Consider the following 14,889-nt stretch of genomic DNA (forward strand, 5'->3'; position numbering starts at 1 on the left):
ACAAGACATTTTATGGTTTCTTTTAAAGGGGTTGTTCACTTTCAGCAAATACAGGTGGTCACCTACTTAAGGACACGTGACTTACAGACGACCTCTAGTTACAGACGGACCCCTATGCCCACTATGACCATTAGGGAAGCTTTCTAAATGCTTTACTATAGTCCCAGACTGCAATGATCAGCTGTAAACTCCAAATGCCACTTGGGCAAATATTTTTTTTGCTTGGAACTGCAATTCTAAAATATACAGTTCCAACTTACATACAAATTCAACTTAAGAACAAACCTATGGAACCTATTTTGTAAGTAACTCAGGGACTGCCTGTAACTAATATTGTTTGTGTTCTACAATTTTACAATATATTTTCTGTATCAATTCCACATGGTTTTCTAGTTTACTGCTGCTTTCATTCTACAGGAAGCTTCATTGTCTACTTCATGTGCATAAAAAATGGTCCCTGGTTATGTTATATCACATAGGTATGCTGCTTCTTCTATGTGTTATAACAAGTCATGCACCTGGGTGACTTCACATTATCAGGGATATAACCAGCTGTGCACCTGTGTGACATCACATGACCAGGGATATAAGGAGCTGTGCACCTGTGTGACATCACATGACCAGGGATATAACAAGCCGTGCACCTGTGTGACATCACATGACCAGGGATATAAGGAGCTGTGCACCTGTGTGACATCACATGACCAGGGGTATAATGAGCTGTGCACCTGTGTGACATCACATGACCAGTGACCTTTTTATTTCTCCACAGGAAGTAAACAATTCCTGGTGAATGACACCAAGCAAAGATCTAGGAAACCGTGATGAATTGATACAGAAAGTATATTGGAAAATTGTACAACTTTTCATTACACAAACAAAATCCAATATTTGCTATGTTTTTAACCCCTTGAAGGTCTAATGGGTTATTAATATGATTCAATATTAGAGAGGGATTGACTTCAAAAGCAGATGTTGTTTCTTTTTTTTTTTAATTTTGTGGCACATTTTTTGTCAAACCATGGGTACCACTGGTACTCTGTTGGACTGGTCCAGTACTGCCGGTAATGTCACTACACTATACTATGTGCATGGATCCTGTGCAGTAGCTCACTGGTATACAATTTGATGGTGCTTCTAGGAAGGCTTAATTGGGTGATGTCCGTTTGGTAAATATTAAATTGAAAAAATTGGGAATTTTTGGAAATGTACATTAAACGTTCCATTAAACTTGAATCCTTCTGTGGAGCGGTTTCTAGACAATCCTTAGGGTACAAAAATATCTGCTCACGACGTGTAGCCAATACATTTGCAGTTGTTGCTATGGAAAGATTCAGCCAAGACTTTTTTTTTTTAAATAAGAACGACTTTCTCAAAATATTCTGTTCTCCAGTTGTTTGTCCTTCCGTGAAACTGCCTAAATCCAGTATGTGCCTGCAGATCTGAGCTACTATTAAATGGCTTTATTCTTTTCTAAAGTAAAATCTGCTTAACTATAGCCTTGGATAATGAATATTGTTGTTGGTGATTCATCCATAATAGTCTATAATATTATGTTATGAAAATCAAGCGTCCGATGCGAAAATGTGGTTTTCCCGTAAAGATGAAAAAAAAATAGATCTCTTCCTTGCCAAACCTCCAAAAACGCTTTTTTTGGTTGCTGGATAGAGTTCTTGTATTGTAATAGCCACGGTAAGCTCTGTTTTGGTGTGGCAAGTCCACAAGTGAGTGGCTGCTGCTACTACGGGTTTATAAGAAAGTATCGGTAGACAAATCGTACACACTGGACATACTGGGAACATTTTAACACATATGACTTAAGAGTAAATACAGGCAGTCCCCGGGTTACAAGATAGGTTCTGTAGGTTTGTTCTTAAGTTAAATTTGTATGTAAGTCGGAACTGTATACTTTATAATTTTAACCCCAGACAAATTTTTTTCTATCTCTGTGACAATTGGATTTTAAAAATGTTGGGTTGTCATAAGAACCAACATTAACAATAAATCTTCATTGTAGACACCTGTGATAACTGTTATAGCTGATTATTGTAGCCCAAGGCTAAAGTACAGTAAATGACCCATGACATTATCAGGGGGGGCTGAAGGAGTTGGGGCTACAAAAAAGGGAGTTCTTTCAGGTGGGGGCTACAGAAAAAGGGGGGCATAATAAAGAAGGTAAATGAAAAGGAAGGGGCGATAGCAAAGGGGTCACTACAAAGAGGATCTGCAGAAAAGGTGGCTCTATACAGCTGCAGCAAAGGGGGGCTATGGGATTATGGGTTGGGGCTAGGTATGGGATATTTGCAGGGCATAACATTTTTTTTCAGGGACCAACACAGTCCCTGAGAGAATTTTTTTGGTGCAGCTGGTCCCTGGTTACAAAAAGGTTGGGGACCACTGTGATAGTTATCTACAGAAGAACTTTTGAAATGCATCTTGCGCCAGTTTTAGACAAGCAATCACTTATTTGATCATATTCTGGCAGGGGATGGACTTCATTACTACATCACTATCTTTACGGCGCTCGTAGATTTTAAGGGCCAGCGCACCGCTGATTCGCGCTGGCCATTTCTCGGATTTAGATAAAAACCGGCCTCTCCCAGCATTCCCCTCCGAGGGAACAAGAGAAAGCTTGCTCACTTGCTGTATTCTTTTGTATTGATCTCCCATTGTGACCCTGGATCTGTTCCTGTTTACGTTCCTCCGCTGCCAACCCTGACCTCCTACTCCATCTCTGACCCTGAACCTCTGCCGCCCGTTTTGACCTCCTGCCTGTCCCCGACCACGAACTTACCTTCCGAACTTATACCTCACCTTGGCTGCCACCGCAGACAAAGTCGCACCTGTGGAACAAACTGGTGGTACCATGGTGCAGTAAAATCCGCTTTGCGACGGTTCTGGTGAAGACCGGGTGCCACTTAATAATAATAATTCTTTATTTATATAGCGCACACAGATTATGCAGCACTGCACAGAGCATGGCAAATTGGTCCCTGTCCCCATGGGGCTCACAATCTAAACAACCTAACAGTATGTTTTGGAGTGTGGGAGGAAAGCGGAGTACCCGGAGGAAACCCACACAAATGCGGAGAGAACATACAAACTCTTTGCAGATGTTGACCTGGGTGGGATTCCAACCCAGGACCCCAGTGCTGCAAGGCAGAAGTGCTACTCACTCAGCCACTGTGCTGCCACTTAGACTCCGGTCCCAGGTGTCAGCTTATGTCATCATCTGGGGTGGTCCAGAGGGTTCACTATCCCAGGCTTGAATATGGTATTCCTTTAATGTGGTAGGTTCACCATATTTCTAACTAAATTCTAAATTTTAGTTGGATTTGAGCTCAGAGAATGCAAATTAACAGAGAAGTTTGTTAGAATTGCGTCAATTCTCAAAATCACAACATGACCACAAAAAAAATTGTATAAAATCATTCAGTGGTGTGGCATTTTCTGAAGGTCTACTGAGGACTATGGAGGACTTCGAATCAAGGAGCTACAAACCTGAAACATACCAGGATTTTTGACCAAAGTATCTTCTACTGAACAATATCTTTTTTGAATGTACTATTAGATTCCAGGTTCTATCTCCTTAAAGAGACATTTTTCACATCAGTCTAAGGAATGGATAGTATTTAATGCCAGAGGCAGGAACTCAAGTTATGATAAGTATATGAAACATAAACACATACATCAGTGTCCTTAGACCCAAGTAGACGATTCTTTGCCTCAGGTAGCACTTCAAGTAAGGCATCAGATATCATGGCTGGTAAAGGTCAGTATAAAGGGTCGTACTGCTGTCCATTAATAATGGATAATGGGTGGGAAAAGATTGTGAAATTCAACAGATGCCCCAATTGTTATTATATATATTTTGAAAGGGGTTAGAAAACTCATTATTATATACCGTAACAGTTTGGTAATTCTGCTTTAATAGGAGATGGATCCTTAGCCCAGAGTAGAGAGCAGTAACGAGGAGAATCTTGTTGTCTGGAGGACCTGCTCAATGATTTTAATGGATGTTGTGCAATACTTTATTTCCCCTCCGGGGGCACTGCAGGGAAACTGAATATTTCCTGGCCAGTTCTACAGAATACAGCTGATCACTGGGAATTTTTTTCAATATGTAGAATCATTTGTCGATGAGGTCTAACGCTGGTTTGTAATGAGAATCTTTAGTCTACTGTATATGTATATTAGAGGGTTTTTCCTGTTACAATAAGTCACATTTAGAGCAGTTATTTCAAAACCTCCTAAAAGTAGGAGCCACTTCTGGGCCAAAATTTTGTTCCAGACTTCCTTACGACTGTTTTTAGCCACATTTAAAAAATAAAATTGCCTTTAAACTTGATGGCAGTAACTTCCCCTGTGTCCGGCCTCTTATTCTGCTTCTTGCAATTTGCCTTTAGAGTATTTTGGCCTCTTATTCTGCTTTTTACCCATATGGGCCACCATACAGTGTGTTTACTGGTGAATGAGTTGTGTCCCCCTTCCGCCATACCTCTTTATACAATACTTAAGGGGTCATGTCTATTGGACAATTCGACTATTGGTAGTGTCGACCAATTTCTTATTCCCCTTTAATGTTGCCTTTTCCAACTTTTAGAAAACAAAAATAAAATATATTGTTCGATTTTTCAACTTGTGGGTCATGAATTTTTTCAGGTTGTACCTTGTTAGGGATTTATCGGCAATCACTATACAGGCAGTCCCCAAGTTACATACAAGATAGGGTCCGGAGGTTTGTTCTTAAGTTGAATTTGTATTTAAGTCGAAACTGTATATTTTATAATTGTAGATCCAGACAAAATTTTTTTTTGTCACAGTGACAATTAGATTTTCAAAATTTTAGCTTCAATGGGACCAGGGATTATCAATAAAGCTTCATTACAGACACCTTACAGCTGATCAGTGCAGCCAGGGACTATAGTAACATCCAGAGACTTCACTAGAGGTCACAGTGGGCAGAGGGGTCCGTCTTTAACTAGGGGTCGTCTGTAAGTCGGGTGTCCTTAAGTAGGGGACCGCCTGTATATTCAAAAGGGGGATGAACCAACTACTGGAACAGGACCAATTTTGACTTTTACAATGGGTTTCCCTTTTACTATGGGGGATCTTGCGTCTCTATATTTGCTGGAAGCCGTGAATGACAATAGATCACTCCGAGACAGTAAAAGGAAAATCTGCTCCTGTTAGACATAGGCTGTAATTTTCTTTTCAGCTCATAGCAATGTTGAATATATTATTAGGAACACTAACACTATATATTAGGCTTTTCAAACCAATAATATGGAGCTTCAGTGCAAGTAAGAAAATACACCACTAATCACATGGCATGGCTGCTGATAGACACCACCTCTAATTACAGTATTATACGCAGACCTATTATTCTTAATGCTTGGAAATGTTGTCAAAAATAACTACTGGTCAGTCTTCAGAGCTCAGCGCATCTCCAACTGCGGCTAACCGGAAGAATCGCTGGCAGGAAAGCCATATATGTGCATCTTGTGTTTGGAACAAAGAAGTCTGAAAGGAAATCTATCATTTGTTTTTATGCATTATGAAACAAACATATCTTGAGAATGCTGTAGCGAGGCTGACGCAGAAACATATCTTGTTTAATTCCCGAGCTTAGTGGTTTTGCTGAAAAAATAATGAGGCTCTATTGCTCCTGAGGTTGCCCTGGCGCTTCTCCCCTTACCCTAATTATGCACTGCTCCAGCCTAGTCTTGCTCAGCATAAGCCGAGGGTATGTCATCACTGTGTTGTCCCTGACAGGCAGAAGTAATCAATCGCTGCAGCATCCTCCAGCTGCTGTGTATGAGTCATCCAGCTCAGATTGATAAGTCCTGTCTGGACAGTTCAGGAAACTCCGAATACTGGGGCTTATTTACTAAGGGTCCGCTGGACTGCAATTGCGTCAGGTTTTGCGAATATTTCTGATGTGCGCCAAATTGCCCTAGGGTTTTTGGTGCACGCGACCGGATTGTGTCTGGCGCATCGGCGCTGGCATGCTTACATCAGAAATCCGGGGGCGTGGCTGTCGGACAATCTGACGGATTTGGACAAACCGCGGAATTTAAAAAAGAATTGTGTTGCAAGATCAAGCACTCACGTGCACCAGGAAGAAGAAGGGGAACTATGGCGGACCTCGGTGTAGCAGCGACACATGCAGGAACTCGGACGCACAATGTTAGTGAATCCGCCAGACTCGAATCCTCATCGGACAACGCACCACGGGATCACGACGGCACCGGGTAAGTAAATCTACCCCATTGTGTTTATGTATGGCAGGCAGTCTGCACTCAGCTTTCCCAAGGTCCTGATTTCTTTTAAAGGGGTTTTCAGCATTGTAAAACAGGGACAATTCCTTCTAAGAAAAAGTGTCCCATTTGTACTCACCCTATGAAGTAAATAAAGTGCATTCATTTAACCCCTTTAATTGTCAACATAACTAACATCATGAAGTGTTCGCCTAACAGTGCCAACGGTAGCTGTGGCCCAATCTATGAGGGCTGTGGCCAAACACAGGAGCAGGAGAGGGGTGTGATTGTCTGGTCGTCTAAAAGTTGGATAGAGTGACCACTAGGGATGAGCGGACCCAAACTGCGATATTCTGGTCCATACCAGAAGTTGGGGTTCAGGTTGGTGTTTGGGCTCAGACCTATCGGTAACACCCATGGCTCAGATCGTAGGTTTTAACCTTTTAAATGCAGGTGGTGATTGCATGCTGCTCATTCCCTAGGATCGATGCTTCCCTATCCTGGGGAAAATGTTTTTTAAAGGGTTTATAACTGGTACTAGCACCGATTACACTGGAGGGGGTGAGACTTTTAGGTTTGGGTACCCTAACTGAACTTTTACTCAAATTTCGGCCAAAGTCAGCCAATCCAAACCTGAACGGGTCCGCTCTTCATTAGTGACAACCAGTAACTAAGATGCACCCATAAATGGTGCTACCACCGATTGCACTGGTGGGGTGAGATGTTTAGGTTTGGGTACCCTTACTGAACTTTAACTCAAATTTTGGCCAAACTCAGTGAACCCAAACCTGAATGGGTCCAATCACCACTAGTGACAACCAGTAACTAAGTTCTCTAAATACTGTGATTCTGAAATATTTGTCTAAAGTTTCCATCTTAAAAAGAGTCTATCCCCATCAAGATCACAACACAAGTAACAGCAGCATTGTGTAGAACATTCTATAAGCTTCCCAGACTTACTTTTCCTCTTTTTGAACTATCTGTCATTTTAGAGAAAGTTCTATTTCTATGTTTATACATAACAGCGTCTAAGTGCACTATGGGTGGGGCTATGATTATGGATGCACAAAGAAAAATTTCATCCAGGACTCCATTGCTTTCATGGATATAATGATGTTCTTTTTTGATCTTCACATCTATTACATGCAGTTACTGCAGGAACAGACAATTCTACCCACGCGTTTCGACCAATTTGGTCTTAATCATGGTCACATGATAACGCATGCATCTATTTCTTAGTCTTTTGCCCTCCAGCACTACTTCAACCCTTTTTACAAAAATAAACATGGACCGGTAGTTATTAGGCACAGAATGAAAAAAATGGGTGCACTGGTAGGTTCTACCACGTCACAAGTACACCAAAAAGAACGGGTGGTACAGTGGTTAGCACTACAGCCTTGCAGCACTGGGGTCCTGGGTTCAAGTTTCATATAGGTTAACAACTGCAAAGAGTTTGCATGGGTTTCCTCCGGGTCCTCCGGTTTCCTCCCACACTCCAAAACAAACTGGTAAGTTCATTAGATTGTGAGCCCTGTCTGGACAGGGACTGATTTGGAAAGCTCTGTGCAGCGCTGCAGTATCTGTTGGCTCTATTAAAATATAAGAATTATTATTAAAGCCTATAAAGTGCCCTACGCTTGAGACAGATGGTGATACACAGCCCCATAAACCTGCATAATTTCGGAGCATGTGCAGGTTTTGTTGGCCTGTACTGTAGAGCATTGTGCATTATAACTTTTTGTATGTACAAAGGTACATTTACAGTGGCACGCTGACAAGTGACACATCCTGTTTATTCACCCCGGCTGCCGGGCGCATATCTCACACAGGAGTAGCCTTCACCATAAACTGCTCATTGTTGTGTGTGATTTTACATAATGCGTTTATTGCTTCCTTTATGTTACAAGTTTGTATGATCTGTTGCTGCATTTACTACATGAAATGTTTCCGCCTGTTACAAGATATAAATCTTTAAAACAAGAGAGATTTTACACATTTTTGTTTTTTACCGAACTTAGGCCATCAGTGTTGGTCCATATTTCCCAAAATGGGTTTGCCAATAATTAAAAACTCTGCCAGGGTAAGTAGAATTACCTAATATCATCTCTTATATTGTACTTACCCCGGGGAAGTTTGTCTGTTGACGCAGATCACCTGCAGCCGGACTCTGGACTTCCTGTAACGTCCTGTGTCCTGCTGATTTCCTGCAGATGGAAGGGGCTGTGCAATCATTATTGTCTGCATGCCCCCTCCATGATAACCACTCCCATATCCTGGAGGGGTGTGAGGATGTCCTTGCCACATCACTTCCTATAACTCTTTATGGGGGTGGTTATCATGGAGTAATGGCTGAATGGCCCCTCCATCCGCTGGAAGGCAGAAGGACACGAGACGTCACAGGAAGTCCCAAGTCCTACTGCTTGCGGGTCAAGTGACCCTGGCTCCCGGTGTCTACTGAGGTTTTTCCAGGGCAAGTACAAGATGGGTGACCCTATTAAGGTCTTGTTCTCACCCTGGTAAAGTTTGTTATTAGTGGCCCATAGTGTATTTCTATTATATTGCTGATTGAAAGGCTCCCAGAGGTCATACCTGATGACATTTTGATTTTCATGGATGAAGGAAAGCTGGAGGGATAGCTTATTGGGCCCAGTGCAGGGGTGACAAAGAGAAAAGGAGATGTAGTTACCCTGCTTTCACCCCCATTTCTCATGTCACACCAATCTTCCAGTCTTCATCATTGAAATTCCAGTGGTCACAGGATTCACTTTGGCCAATCAGTGGCCTCCTCAGACCATGGGCAGTGGAAGCAGGTCAGGTGACTCCTTTTTCTTCCAGATCAGCTGCCAAAGACCGGAAGACCAGTGCTGTGTGGGACCCTGAAGCCAAAGCAGGGTAACTTGCATTGATCTGTGGTGTTTTGTTATTGACATTGTTAATTATTACTGCAGATCTGTAGACTAGTAGAAAGGGTTAATGAACATTGAGAGACATTTCTGACTGTGTATCTTTAACTAATGGAAAGTCAGTAATTTTCCAGCTATAGTAGATTTTTCTGCAGAGGAAAAACAGACTTGTTTACCAGAAAAGCAGAAAGCTTGACCTTTAGAATGACAGGTGCTGTTTGGAAACTTGTTTACACTTTAGAACCCTGCTGCCATAGAATATTATGGGGACTCAATGTAAGACTATGTCATTGTTTTTGTGCTAAAATGTAACCAACCCCTCCCCTGGTAGAAAATATATAAGAAGAATTGTCCTAGTCCTTAATCTCTGCAGTTAGGAAACAAGGCTTGGACTCTAGATACTTGACACTTGCTTTGTTTCCAGACATTCCCGTAAACCTCTGATTTTGGAAATAGGTTGCCATCTTGTTGTGACTTTGATCTGGACTTTGGTTCCTCTCTTGTTGTGTCAGTTTTGACCCAGTTTGCTGCCCAAGTTTTCCTCTAATATTCCCCATTCTTCACCTTATTTAGTATAGGAGTCGGCATGCACAGTAGCTCCGGCTTCAGAACCAAGACTGCGCAGCTGGCGCTTTGCGTTCTGCGCATGCACAGAACCCAGCTTCGTAGACAAGTGCACGTAGCTACCAGGAGCTGCACACTGCAGATGCATTGGTAGGCGGAACACAAGAGGATATTGGGGCGTGGAGTGGCTGCGCCGTGTAGCCTCAGCTCCGGCTACTCCACGCCCCAGTAGCCTCTTTAGGAAATTTGAATATTGGGGGAATTAAAATTTACAATAGTTATGGGCCACAAAAGAATTAGCCCTAAAAAGGACTTTACTGCTATACATAAGAGGAACCTTAGGTAGATCCGTGGTGGTAGGTTTCCTTTAACATCTGGATTCACGTTAGAACTCAGGGAACGCTGCAATAATCTACACAATGGTGAACTTTGAAGCAAGACTGTTTTAGGAGCCAATAAAAGTGCACATGCGCCACAAAAAGTGGCAGAAAAAGCCAAGCAAAAGTTTGATAAAGAGTTGGGTTGGGTTAACGTGGTAAAGGTCCTCTTCCAGTTACTATACTATTGATTTATTCATATTATTGCCCCACATTACATTCCAGATAATCCTGGCAGAAACATCTCAATCTATGTTCTGTAAAGTAGTCTTCAGGTTCTGGCGTGGTAGGAGTGGGACACGGGCCAGTGTTGGAGATATCACCGGCTTGCTATGCTGACCTGCCAGTTTCAATTATTGAATTAATTAGGTATAGGAGGACTGGTGGAGAAGCGCCAATGACCCGGGAGGAACTGGTCTGGAGTCATATCACTACAGAAACTGCATGAAAGTTTATAGCTTGATAAGAACATAGCGCAGGAATCTGGCTCAGCTTCTTCATGTAGAATAAATTATGGGGAAATATTAGTATTATTATAATCTCCAGCTGTAGAGGCCATTACTAAGACTAATGATGGAAACTTAGAATTCGTCTTTCAAGGTGGCCAAACATATTGGTTATCTTATGTAAATTCGGTTGCCCCCTATTCTCCTTGCTAGATGTCAGAGCTACTTCACTTTATCCCAGTTTCCATGTTCTGTAATCTGACGGGTTCTGACTTATTATAGGACAATTGCTTAATAATGAAGCAGAGGAGGCAGTATGTGGCTTCATATTGCTCCTGTAGTGACCACAACCGGAGTCATATGGTGTTACATAACATCCATTACCATTCTGACTAATAGAGGGGAATGTACTTCTAAGTTGTCCATCCGCCATAATTGGGAATATGGACAGTGGTTGTCCTAGTAGGACAACCTCTTTTGCATCGTAACTCTTTAGGACCTCAGAGGTAGGAGAAAGTAATAAAGTTGTGGCATGCTGCTGACATTCTTGTTTCTGAAAAAAGTGGGTTGCCAACACTGTATCCGTGTCCATAGGCTGGCAATACAATTTAAAGTTATGGAAGAACATAACGAAATAGACTTCTTCCTCTGCCGTTTGGTTTGCAGCTAAGCATTAGGGGGCCCTTCAGCCATGCCAAATCCATCCCTGGTTAGGTGACATGTGGCCCTCAAGCATATTAATGAAACAACCTAGCTTAGGTGGTGTACATTCCTCATTAGTGCCTCTGTTGTAAGGATATGGCGGAAGGATTCCCTATGTGTACTAGGATATATCTCACTATATGCTCATACAGTGGGACAGTCTCGGACTGGGTTTCCTTAGGTCCACCAGAGAAAATCAATTTGGGGGCCCACTCTTCATTATCCCCCAGGAAATATACTCTAGCAGCCTCCAAATTGTGGTGTTTTCTGATGGACCTCCGGGGTTCAGTATTGAATTGAGCCAGGGCCCACCGGAGGATCCTCTGGTCCTCTGGTGGGCCAGCCCGACACTGCAGTAAGATATGTCTTCCTGTACTTCCCCCCCAAAGCAGGAGCATGAACATTGTCAGCTGCCTAGTTCAGAGGAAATATACTCTAGCAGCCTCCAAATTGTGGTGTTTTCTGATGGACCTCCGGGGTTCAGTATTGGATTGAGCCAGGGCCCACCGGAGGATCCTCTGGTCCTCTGGTGGGCCAGTCCGACACTGCAGTAAGATATGTCTTCCTGTACTTCCCCCCCAAAGCAGGAGCATGAACATTGTCAGCTGCCTAGTTCAGAGGAAATATACTCTAGCAGCCTCCAAATTGTGGTGTTTTCTGATGGACCTCTGGGGTTCAGTATTGGGTTGAGCCAGGGCCCACCGGAGGATCCTCTGGTACTCTGGTGGGCCAGTCCGACACTGCAGTAAAATATGTCTTCCTGTACTTCCCCCCCAAAGCAGGAGCATGAACATTGTCAGCTGCCTAGTTCAGGGGTTTTTGTCACTGTCCATATAAGGATAGTCACATCACAGGGGACCTCCCAGAGCATTTGCTCAGCGGAGGCCAGGGATGGATGCAATGGCCCCCACTGACTGTATATATAGCTCAGTAGGAGGGAGCTAGATGGAAAGATAAAGCTTGCTGCTTCTTTCCATCCTGTCATTTGCACACAGATGGACGCAAAGAGGTTACTTTTGTTTTCTAGCAACTCTATGCTAAACATAGCCCGTCATTACATAACTTCTCAGTCCGTGTTACAAAGTTGTCCTCTGTTTGCAGTTCTGAGAAGATGCTTATTTGGTTGCAGCGTGACTCTAACAGGCAGACATGTCCTTTTATTTACACAGAAAGCATTTTATGGACGGAGAGGCCTGCGCTGACTTGTGTCGTGTCATAAACACTTCAGCTCTCATCTGTTAAAAGTCCAAAACTTAAAAAGAACTTTGTTGTAATCTCATAATTCACATGAGCGTTTTACGCCTCTGAACCTTCCCTGACCCTCCCAGGAGAAGAGGGAAGTTTCCATGTTGTTGGAGAACTTCTATAATAGGGTTTCAGGGATAATTAGTCACAATAAATTGATAATTACTGTTGGAAAATGTATCATTCATCATTCTTAGAAAGGCGTAAAGTGTAACTAAAGGTTTTATTTCAGAGATTAATAATCCAGATGATAACAGTAAACTCTGTTATATTTTTTATTCAGGAACATTTTCCTCCATCCTTTCTTTCCCTTGCCCTTTTCTTTCATATCTCATGAATAAATGTTGTTATCTTTCCATAGAAGTCTGGGTCCTAGAGGTCAGATCTTAATGGATGTTACATTATTATATCCATACCTCCCAACATTTGGGAAAAGGAAAGAGGGACAAAATGGCGGCACGCGTAGCGTGCCGCGGCGATCCCCCTAAGCCACACCCCCAATCACTCCCTGGCCACGCCCCAAATTTTAGCCATATTAAAAATAATAAAAATCATAATTTAAAAAAAAAAAAAAATTATCCTCATTGGGATTTGAACCCAGAACCTGCAGTGTCCATGTACAATAATAACACAGCGACTCAACCCACTGAGCTATAACCTCAGTGATTAACAAGTAGAGAATTTTGGTAACTAAGAACTATATACTGCCTTGGTATATAGGGAGGGATCTTCTCAGATTATTGTAATTATTGAGACTATTATTATTATTATTATTATTATTGAGATGATTATTATTATTTTTACCATTATTAATAATCATCTCCATAATAATAAAATTTATAATAATAATAATAATAGTCTCAATAATTACAATAATAATCTCTGAGAAGATCCCTCTCTATATATCAGTGCATTAGTCTGTGTCACAGTGTAAATGGCAGATAACATGTCTTAGTTACCAGAAATCCTCAGCTCTGTATCACTGGGCTTATAGCTCAGTTAGTTAGGCTCCTGTCTATGGTGCACAGGGTCCCAGGTTCGAATCTCAGCCTGGCCAAAACTTTATTTAATTTAATTATATAAAGAGCTTGTGTCTGGGGAAGACCTGGAGACCATATATGGACAGATAGAGATCTGAGCTGATGACGTGGTCCCTGCTCTCTCCACTAAGCCGACACTTCTCTGAAAAGGATTCCCTCCCGATGTCTGCTCTGGGGAACCCTAGGAGATGCAGCGACCATATATGGACAGATCTGAAGCTGATGACGTGGTCCCTGCTCCGCGCTAAGCCCGACACTTCTCTGAAAAGGATTCCCTCCCGATGTCTGTAGAAGCCATTCTGTACTGTGAGTTCAGACTTTCAAAGTATTTACTATGCGGACACAGCGCCGGGACACAGCGGGACCTGGGGGGGAAATCCGTGACAATATCATAGCTGCCCGTGACGCGGGGCAGGGGTACGAAAAACGGGAAAGTCCCGTCAAAATCGGGACGGTTGGGAGCTATGTTATATCTGATGTTATTTACAGCAGGGGCGTAACTACAGTGGTAGCAGCCACAGTGATGTCACAGTACAGTAATTATACACAGTGATGTCACAGGACAGTAATTATACACAATAATGTCACAGGACAGGGATAATACACACAATGATGTCACAGTACTGGGATATTATACACAGTGATGTCACAGTACTGGGATAATACACACAGTGATGTCACAGTACAGGGATAATACACACAGTGATGTCACAGTACAGGGATAATACACACAGTGATGTCACAGTGCAGGAATAAGACACACAGTGATGTCACAGTACAGGGATAATACACACAGCGATGTCACAGTACAGGGATAATACACACAGTGATGTCACAGTACAGGGATAATACACACAGTAATGTCACAGTACAGAGATAATACACACAGTGATGTCACGGTACAGGGATAATACACACAGCGATGTCACAGTACAGGGATAATACACACAGTGATGTCACAGTACAGGGATAATACACACAGCGATGTCACAGTACAGGGATAATACACACAGTGATGTCACAGTGCAGGAATAAGACACACGGTGATGTCACAGTACAGGGATAATACACACAGTGATGTTACAGTACAGGGATAATACACACAGTGATGTCACAGTACAGGGATAATACACACAGTGATGTTACAGTACAGGGATATTATACACAGTGATGTCACAGTACAGGGATGGTACACACAGTGATGTCACAGTACAGGGATAATACACACAGTGATGTCACAGTACAGGATAATTCACACAGTGATGTCACAGTACAGGAATAAGACACACAGTGATGTCACAGTACAGGGATAATACACTCAGCGATGTCACAGTACAGGGATAATACACAGA

This window comes from Engystomops pustulosus, chromosome 8 (assembly GCF_040894005.1).
Source record: "Engystomops pustulosus chromosome 8, aEngPut4.maternal, whole genome shotgun sequence".
NCBI lineage: Eukaryota > Metazoa > Chordata > Amphibia > Anura > Leptodactylidae > Engystomops > Engystomops pustulosus.